The sequence below is a fragment of the Nelumbo lutea genome, chromosome 1 (genome assembly GCF_056320005.1).
Source record: "Nelumbo lutea isolate HS-2025 chromosome 1, American lotus-T2T, whole genome shotgun sequence".
NCBI lineage: Eukaryota > Viridiplantae > Streptophyta > Magnoliopsida > Proteales > Nelumbonaceae > Nelumbo > Nelumbo lutea.
Window position 1 is genome coordinate 9,132,355 of NC_142684.1, and position 9,804 is coordinate 9,142,158.

Consider the following 9,804-nt stretch of genomic DNA (forward strand, 5'->3'; position numbering starts at 1 on the left):
CTAGAATTTGAACCCTAGGGGATTTACACAGAACACACCCTGCAGTTTTGGGAGATAGGATCTCAGAAACCCTAGAAAAAAAAAAGCAGTTTGCCATCTTCTTCTCTAGCTCCCTCCTGTTGCAGCTGCCACTATCTATTGCAATTCGTTTTTCCCTGTCAAAGAAAGATCATGAAAAGTTCTTGATATCAGTTTTTGTTGAAAGGCTGATTCTGTTTGGTGCTCATTGTCATCCAAAGGATTCTTGTGAAAGATTCAGTGTGTAGGACGCACTCTGCTGGTTCTGTTCCACAGTTGTTGTGTCATCTTCATCAGGAGTAGATCTTGGTGCATTCTTTGGGCATGAACACCAACTTTGGGAGATATTATTTATCTAGATCAGGTATAATTACTCCATTTTTTGGTTAAGATCTGGTTCATTGGTTCAAGTGGGATCCTTGAATCTTGATTCTAAAATTAGGAAATGCGATTCCTAGTTGAAAGGTAAGTAGAAAATTTTTGAAACTCGCCCACCCATTTCGCAACTGTTTTGGCGTCCATACGATGGATTCTACCATCCCTTTCAATAGCATGATCACAGAGTCAGAATAGGGGTAGTTTATTTGGTACCAGAAAAAATTTTTAGTATCGTTCTATCACTGCCTATATGCGGGGGCAATAGAGCAATGGTGGGAGTCCTTTATTTCAGCAGTGAAGACACATGACATACAAATGTCCCCCTTGTTTAGGGTCTTCACCATTCGGGTTGGCTTCAGGAGCTTCCATTCTTTAGCCTGAATGCCCTTCAATGTGTGGCTTCCTTGAGTATTTTGATACTATAGAGACCTCTTAGTAAAATCCCAGGTTACAGGACCCAAGGTCCTTAACCATTGTGCCCCTAATATTGTGTCATATCCTTGTAAAGGAAGCATATAAAAGTCAGTAATAATGGTGGTACCTTGAACTTGAAGTTGCAGATTGAGACATTTACTGAGCTGTTACGAAGGGTGAGTTCGGGCCCCCGGTAGGGAGTTCAGTCCGCTCGTGTCCCCTTGTTCCCGCCTAGGCTTGGCCCCTTTTGCCGAGCTGTTGTTTCTGCCACGTGTCACGTAATAGAGAGGTCAGGCCAAATCCTCCTTCATCAATTGCCCCCCACTCCTTGCGCCGGGTGTCTTGCCATGGTGCGGGGAGTTTTCGCGAGGTAGCAGGTGGATTTGTCCCGTCCTTCAAACCTTCTTTGCGCGAGATGCTTTTGCTAGGGTTCTTTCGGTTTTTGAGAAGGCTAGAAACGTGCTTACTCAAGAACGCCGGTGGTTGTGACAGCGTGCGTTTTAAATTTCAAACCGATTCGCGCCGCTGGGACGTGACAGCGGGTCATTTCAAAAGGCGCGCCACTGCTGTACGTGCACGGGCGTGTCATGGAGACGTGCGGCGCGTCAGTTTCGGAAAGACGCGTGTCGAAGCGACGTCGGTTTCAAAAAGACGTGCGCTGACGTTTCGCTTTTTTCGGAAAGACGTGCGCCAATCACGTCTCGACCTTAAGGGTTGTGCGGTCAGTAAGAACGTGGGCCGTCGGATCGTCTTCGGTCTACACGGTCGATTCTTGGTTACTGTAGCTATAAATAGTGGGGGACCCCGGTCGGTTGTCACTTTTGCGGTGTCTACTGAGTTCGCGTCCAACCTTTCAGCTCGCGTCCAAGTCTTTTCCAGCTCGCGTCAAGGCTGGTTATACAGTCTTCAAGGTTCTTTGGCTTGTTCTTCAAACTTTCCGGTGAGTACTTTCCTGAATCCATCTTTTCCCCAATGTCTGGCTTTGATAGCTCAGGCGATTCTTCGAGTAGGGCCGACATAGGTTCCTCCAACCGAGCCGTGTCCCCCGACTGCCTCAGTGATCCTGAGGTGGAGCTTGAGGACTATAAACCAGTAGGCTGAGTCACTTCGGGCGGTTTGGCGTCTACCTCCCGCCGAGGTCGGATGCTAGACAGGTTTGGTCCTTCGACCATGACGCCTAAGGGGCTTCAATCCATACTTCTGTCTTACAATTTTCTTGGGGGGTACACATATTTTATTCCTTCGGGTAGCTTTCCTTGGGAACACGGGCCTGATGAGATTGTGATTTTTCGAGAGCAACTCGCTGCGGGGTTGCGACTTCCTTTCCATCCCCTTCTCGTCGAAGTCATAAACCACTTCGGTGTCACCATTGGTCAGCTTCATCCGAACTCTATTCGGAACCTAGTGGGGACAGTTTCCCTTTTTTGTGAGCAGAACTTCCCCTTGGACTTAGAGATATTATCCTCTATCTTGATGCTCAAGAGACAGGCGGGTTCTCTTCCTGGGGGGAGACGGGCGTATTACCTTTCTCCTCGCCAAGGTTTTAAGCTTCTACACGATCTTCCTAATAAGGTCCCGGCGTGGAAGCGGGACTACTTCGGTGTGCAAAGTGCACAAGGATGGCCCTTTCAGACCGAGTGGGGCGAGGCCGCTCCCAATTTAGGCGTAACTCTTGATAAAGAGACAGTGAAGGGCCTCCAGCAATGGGCATGGCAAGGCTTAAAATGTCACCAATACTTAACAGAGGCCAAGCTTATTGCAGCCGGCCTGAGTTCGGGTAGGTTTCTAGCTATGCGGTTCTTGCTTGCTCTGTTCTTTTCGTTTTTTTCTGATGTCAAACTCGTTTCTACAGGTGTCATGGACGCGGAGAGAACTCGTGGGGGGCATTTGTTCCAAGGTATGAAGAGGAGGAAGCGGGTCGCCAAGCGAACTCGTACCGAGATGCCTCTGGATGAGGAGCCCCAAGTTCCAGACCATACGCCGGAGGATCTGCCCAGGGAGCCCGAAGTGACTCTACCGGTGCACAAAACTGCCGGGGTGCCTTACGCTGAGACCACTCATACGGGCGCTCCTGCATACTCAAGTGCTCCTGCTCACTCCGGGTTTGCTCATACGCGGGCTGGGCCCTCAGGCTCGGAGCTCAAGGGGAGTTTAGGAGCGTGTTGATGCCGAACTACGCTCTTCAGAAGAGTAGGGACGCTACTTTCCCTGAGGAGGTCGCAGCATGGACCGATCTTCCCTTGAATCAGGTCGCTTGCCACGCCGTAACACATGCCATGGTGGTGAGTTAGATTCCGTCTTCACTTTTTTATTCTGTTGCTTCTGCTGTTATTTGCTCACTTGTTTCTTTTGGTAGGTGAATTCTTTAATTCATGCCTTGGCGGCCCAAGTGGAGAGGAGGTCGCGACAGGCGCGAGTTGCTGAGGCTGCCGCTCATGCTGCTGAAGAAGCTTTCCATGCTGCAGAGGCAAATACCCGAGCTGCTGAGGCGGCTGCTTACGCTGCTGAAGAGGCTGCTCGCGTCGTGAGGGCCAGGCAGGCGAGGTCTCAGCGTGACACCGAGGCCATGGGGGTAGTTGTCAAGCATATGGCGGACTTGAAGTTGGATTTGCAACATCAAGTCGAATATCTTCAAGAAGACATCAGGGAGAGAACACAGATTTTTTCCCAAGGCATTGAAGACGCCAAGAAGAAGGCAGTTGAAGACTACATTGCCTCTCCGCGTTTTGACGATCTGATAGTGGACTCTTACAGGAGGGGGTTCAAGTTGAGCCGGTGGATGATTCGGAATACGTACCCCGACCTCGATGTAAGTGCCATATCCACTTCGCGTATAACTCAAGAGATGGCCAATGCTGCCGATGGCGAGCCAGACTCTGAAGGAGAGGCAGGGCCTTCGGGTGTTGTTGAAGTGCCTTCCGATGGCGAAGAAGTGGCTCCGGGCATGTAAAAAAAAATTTTTTTTTTGGTCCTTTCTGATGGCCGATGTATTATTTCTTGCAATGGACTGTCTTTTTCCCCGTGTTCTTCTCCCCCGAACTGATTCTGTCTACCACTGTCCGGGTTATTAAATTTCCGCGGTCTGTTCTGCCGCAAACTGGTTTTTTTGCCGAGCTGATAATATGCTCCTTTGCTTGCCGAAGTTCCTCTTGGCTTGCATCGTGGCACATAGAACCTGATTTTGTCCACTTCGCTTGGTGGTTTATAGGTAGTATCGCCTTAAGTTCACGATGTTCCACACTCGAGGTACTCATTTGCCTTCCAAGGTTTCGAGTTCGTATGCCCCCCCGAGCGCTCTTTTTACTTTATAGGGCCCTTCCCAATTAGGTCCAAGCTTGCCCACGCCGGGTTCGGGCACCATAATCTTATGAAGGACCAAGTCGCCGACTCAGAAGCTCCGTTGCTTTACTTTGCTATTGTAGTAGCGAGCTACCTGCTGCTGGTATGCCGCTGTTCAGATGTGCGCGAGGTCCCTTACCTCGTCCAGTAGGTCAAGTTTGGTACGTAACTTGTCTCCATTCGTCCGATCGTCGTATGTTTCTAATCGCAATGTTGGTATTTCGATTTCCGCCGGGATCACTGCTTCAGTGCCGTAGGTGAGGTTGAAGGGGGTTTCTCCCGTGGCTATTTTTTCGGTAGTTCGGTGAGCCCATAAGACACTTGGTATCTCTTCGGCCCAAAATCCCTTAGCTCGACCTACACGTGCTTTCAGTCCGCGCAGGATGGCTCTGTTCATTACTTCCGTCTAACCATTTGCCTGCGGGTGCGCGACTGACGTGAAATTGTGCCGAATCCCCATGTTCTGGCACCACTCTTGGAACTTGATATCCTCAAACTGTTTGCCGTTGTCGGAGATTAGTACCCGAGGTAACCCGAACCGACATACTATGTTCTTCCAAAAGAAGTTCTGTATGTTTCGAGCCGTAACAGTTGCCAGAGGTTCGGCTTCTATCCACTTTGTAAAGTAATCTACTGCAACAACTAAGAATTTTCTTCCGCCTGTTGCTGGTGGGAATGGCCCCAGGAGGTTGATGCCCCATTGTGCAAAGGGCCATGGGCTGGCAAGGTATTTGAGGTCGGAGGCAGGTTGATGGTGGATATTAGCGTGCTTCTGACACTTGTCGCATTTTCTGACGAGCTCGACAGCTTCTGCCTTCATCGTTGGCCAGTAGTATCCTTGTCGAAGTGCCTTTTGGGCGAGTGCTCTGCCCCCCAAGTGTCCGCCACACAGGCCTTCATGAGTGTCGCGGAGTACGAACTCGGCTTCGGCAGGTCGCAGGCAACGCAAATAGGGGAGCGTGTAGGACCGTCGGTATAACCGTTCGTCTATTATGACGTATTTGGCCGCCTGGCGCTGCACCCTCTTGGCCGCATTGCGTTCTGTAGGGAGGGTTCCGTCTATCAAGAAGCTCGCGAGTGGATCGATCCAGCTCGGCTCTGCCTCCAAGACGGGAGCGACCTCCTCTGTCCCCCTGAGAATACTAGGCCGAGGTAAGTCCTCTATGTACATAGTTCTCATATTGTTGTGACTTGTACTGGCTAACCGGGATAGGGCGTCGGCCTCAGTGTTTTCTTACCTCGGGATTTGCCTGATGATGTGTGACTGAAAGTTGAGCAGGGCTTCTTTTACTTTGGCCAAATATGCGATCATGGAGAGATCGCGTGCTTCGTACTTGCCGGTAACTTGGTTCACCACGAGCTGAGAATCGCTACTGATGACCAAGTGTTTTGCCTTTACCTTTCGCGCTAGGTCCAGCCCGGCGATCAGTGCTTCGTACTCTGCCTCGTTGTTGGATGCCGCGAACTCAAAGCGTAGTGCGTATTCTAATTTTGTGCCGCCCGGGCCGCACAAGACTATTCCAACTCCGCTGCCTTGCCGGTTCGAGGAACCGTCCACGTGAAGGATCCAGGGCTCCACATCCCAGTTCGCGCTTCACCTGACCAGGAGAGATGCCACACTGGCTGCCACTTCACGGGGTTCGGACTGTATGGGCTCAGGAGCTCCGGGTTCGCCCAAACTGGGGACCTCGGGCTCGACCTGTGGGGCTTCGTGGCTGAAAGTGCACTCGGCGATAAAATCTGCCAAAGCTTGGGCCTTGATAGCGGTTCTTGGTTTGTACTGGAGGTCGTACTCGCTGAGTTCGATGGCCCATTTCGCCAGTCGACCGGAAACCTCGGGTTTGAGTAAAACTTGTCTAAGAGGTTTGTTAGTTAGGACGATGACGGTGTGAGCCTAGAAGTATGGGCGGAGTTTCCGAGCTGCTATTACTAGGGTGTATGCTAGTTTTTCTATCTCCGGGTACCTTGTCTCTGTTCCCTGCAAAATTTTACTAACATAATAGATGGGTCGTTGGACCCAGTCTATTTCTTTTATTAGTACCGAACTGACTGCCTCGTCGCTTGCCGAGAGGTACAGTTCTAAGACCTCGCCCACCTCGGGCCGGGCTAAGGTTGGCACACTAGCGAGGTAACCTTTTAGTTCGTCGAACGCGAACTGGCAGTCTTGGGTCCACTCGAACCCTTTGCCTTTGATTGCCTTGTAGAAGGGTAGGCAGCGGTCTGCTGACTTAGACAAGAAGCGGCTTAGGGCGGCTATGCGGCCGTTTAGCCTCTGAACCTCTTTTACTTTCCGAGGTGGTTTCATATCTATAATGGCTTTTCTTTGTCTGGGTTGGCCTCAATACCGCGCCGATTGACAATGTAGCCTAGGAACTTGCCCGAGGTGACGCTGAAGACACATTTGTTGGGGTTCAACTTCATGCTAAACTGACGCAGGATTTGGAAAACAGAATCTAAGTCTTGTATTAATTCTTGTGAAAACTAAGTCTTGACGACCATGTCGTCTACATAGCACTCTATCTTCGTACCAATCAGGGGCCGAAATAGCCTATTTACAAGTCTTTGGAAAGTCGCTCCGGCATTTTTTAGTCCGAAGGGCATGACTTTGTAGCAATACAGTCCGAACTCGGTTACGAAGCTGGTTTTTTCCTCATCGGATGGGTCCATCCTAACTTGGTTGTAGCCCGAGTAGGTGTCTAGGAAGCTTAGCAACTCGTTTCCCGAGGTCACGTCCACTAGGCGGTCAATTCTGGGGAGGGGGAAGCAATCTTTCGGGCAAGCTCGGTTCGGGTCGGTATAGTCAACGCACATGCGCCACTTGCTGTTTGCCTTTTTTACCAACACCGGGTTGGCCACCCAACTCGGGTAATGGACTTCCCTTATGAAGTTTGCTGCCAGGAGCTTCTCGACCTCCTCGTTGACCGCTCTCTAGCGTTCTGGGGCTAAGTTGCGTTTCTTCTGTCTAACGGGTCTGACTACAGGGTCAGTATTAAGTTTGTGAGTTATCAGTCTGGGGCTAATGCCGGGCATGTCGGCCGCGGACCAGGCAAAAATATCTAAATTTTGAAGTAAAAAACTCACCAGTTCGGTTCGTAGGGGATCCTCGATGGAAGCTCCGATGCTTAGTGTGCGAGCTGGGTCCGTAGCCGAAGTCGGGATTGCGACAGTTTCCTCCGTGGGCGAAGCTCGTTCCTCACCTTGCTCCGCAGGCCGCTCCAGTTCGAGGTCGTCGGCCGCCTTGGTTTTTCCCTTCAGGGCGGCAACATAACACTTGCGGGACTCGAGCTGGTCGCCCCGCGCTACCCCTACACTGAAGTCCGTAGGGAACTTCATGGCCAAATAGTAGGTGGAGACCGCCGCCCGTAGGATATGCGTGATCGGCCGCCCTATTATGGCATTGTATGGGGAGGGGGTCGCGACTACCAAGAAATTATGGTTGAGTCTGACTGCACAAGGCCATGTGCCGACTTCCACCGGGACGATTACTTTTTCGAGGGGCCTGACTTCCTCTCCGCTGAAACCCACCAGGGGAGTGTTCGCGGGCTTCAGCTCGCTCCTCTGTAACTGCAGCTGGTCAAATGCTGATTTGAAGAGGATGTCCGCTGAGCTGCCCGAATCTACGAGTACGCGCCTGACCTCGAAGTTGCCGATCCTTAGTTTAATGATAAGCGCGTCATCATGGGGGTAGTGGACTCCTCGCGCATCATCCTCCGTGAAGAAGATTGGTTCTTCAGTCTTTGGTCTCTTTGGGGGGTTCCGTTTTTCGAGTGCCGCTTTGCGAACTGAAGTCCGGGCTGCTGCCGATGTACACCCTGCTACCACCGAACCTCCCACTATTACATGGATGGTTCCCCGAACTGGCTTCTCTTCCGGAGGCTGCTTCTGCAACGGTTCGGCAGGTCTGTTGCTAGACTCGGGGGCATCCTTTTCGTGCTCCCCTTGCCGACCTGCCATATTGTTATTGTTGTGCTGTACAAAGTTTCTCAAGTATCCGCGACGGATGAGCCCCTCTATCTCGTCCCGAAGGTTATTACACTGTTCGGTGCTATGACCATGGTCTCTATGGAAACTACAATACAAATTCTTGTTTCTCTCGTTCGGATTTCCCTTTAGGCGAGGTGGCCACTTAACGTATGGGGCGTCTTTGATCGTCATTAAGATCTTCGTCCGCCTCGTGTTTAACAGCGTGTAGTCCGTCCGAACTGCTAGGGGGGCCCGGAATGACTGGTTTGGCTACGGCTCCCGGGTCGGGTTTTTTCCATTCACCGGGTTGGAGAGCTCGCCTTCTCTCTTTCTTTTCTCGTTCCCGCCTTCGGTTCGTTGGTTGATTTCTTCCTCTGTCCTCATGAACTTATCCGCGAGTTTGAGGAATTCGGCCACAGTTGCGGGCTGGTCGGCCACCATGTGCCATTTGAATTCTTTGTGCGTCACTCCTCTTTTGGCCACCGTGAGCTGCACTACGGGGTCCAACCACGGTATCTGCAAGCATGCTTTGTTGAATCGCTTGATGTAGCCCCGAATGGATTCTCCTTCTCTTTGGACTACTCCGAAGATGCTTTCCTCTGTTCTGGGGCACCGTTGGGTGGTGACGAAGTGTGTGGTGAAGACTTGCACGAACTGGGCCCAGCACTTTATCGACCCGTGGGCCAGGTTCCTGTACCAAGTGCGGGATACCCCCCTGGGGGTGGTGGTAAAGGCCACGCACATGCACAATTCGCTGGCCCTGGCGTGGTGCATTTGGGACTGAAAGGCGTCAACGTGGTCGTTGGGGTCGAAGGACCTGTCGTACTTGTCCAGGGGCGGGAGCTTGAAGTCTCTAGGTAAGGGGACCGCCAGGAGTTCCGATGCGAGGGGGGAAGGAACCGAGAGAACCGGGGCAGCCCCTACCTCGTCCGAGCTCGTGTCTTTGCCTCTGAACTCCGAAAAGGCACGGGTGGCGGTTCGGCGACTTCGCCGTTGAGCGGGCCTTGTACTGGCGCTGCTAGCCTCCGTGTTACCGAGCTCGATGGGCCTGGAATGCCGGTATTCTGCCGCTAGGGTGCTGAATCGGTTTTCGGTGAGCGGGAGCTCGGGCTTGGAGCGCCGAGGTGCCGACCTCGCGGGCGAGGTTCCCGACCCGCCCCCGGGTTGCGAGGCGGGGATGACATTTTTCTCTCTTCGGCCTGGGGACGAGGCCTGGCTGTTGGGGTGGTTCTGGGGCCGGGAGGCCTTCGCCTGGTGGGGACGTCCATCCTGCGGGGAGGCCTTGACCGGCCTCGGAGCGGGGTGGCGAGGCGGAAGTAGTGGTTGGTTCAGTGGCAGTTGGGGGAACTGCTGTTGATAGTGATACTGGGAGATGTTGTGCAGTACTTGGTGCTGGTGAAGCTGGTGCTGCTGGAACTGTTGCATTTTGGCTTGCATTGCCCGCATGCACTGCATCAGGTCCTCCAACCGGTTTTGGCTGGCTGCCAGGGGGACGGCAGTCGGTTCAGTGAAGGTTGTCTCAATGGGGAGAGGAAAGGGGATGCTTGTGGTAGGAGGGTTTACGGGTGCCATTGCTTGTGGCGCGTTCAAGCTGGGGATCCCATCCGTCGAAAGGGGGATAGTGAACTCTCCAACGCACACCATGGGGACTTGAAGTTGTTCCCCGGTGGCGTTTGTCTCTGTGCCACGTCC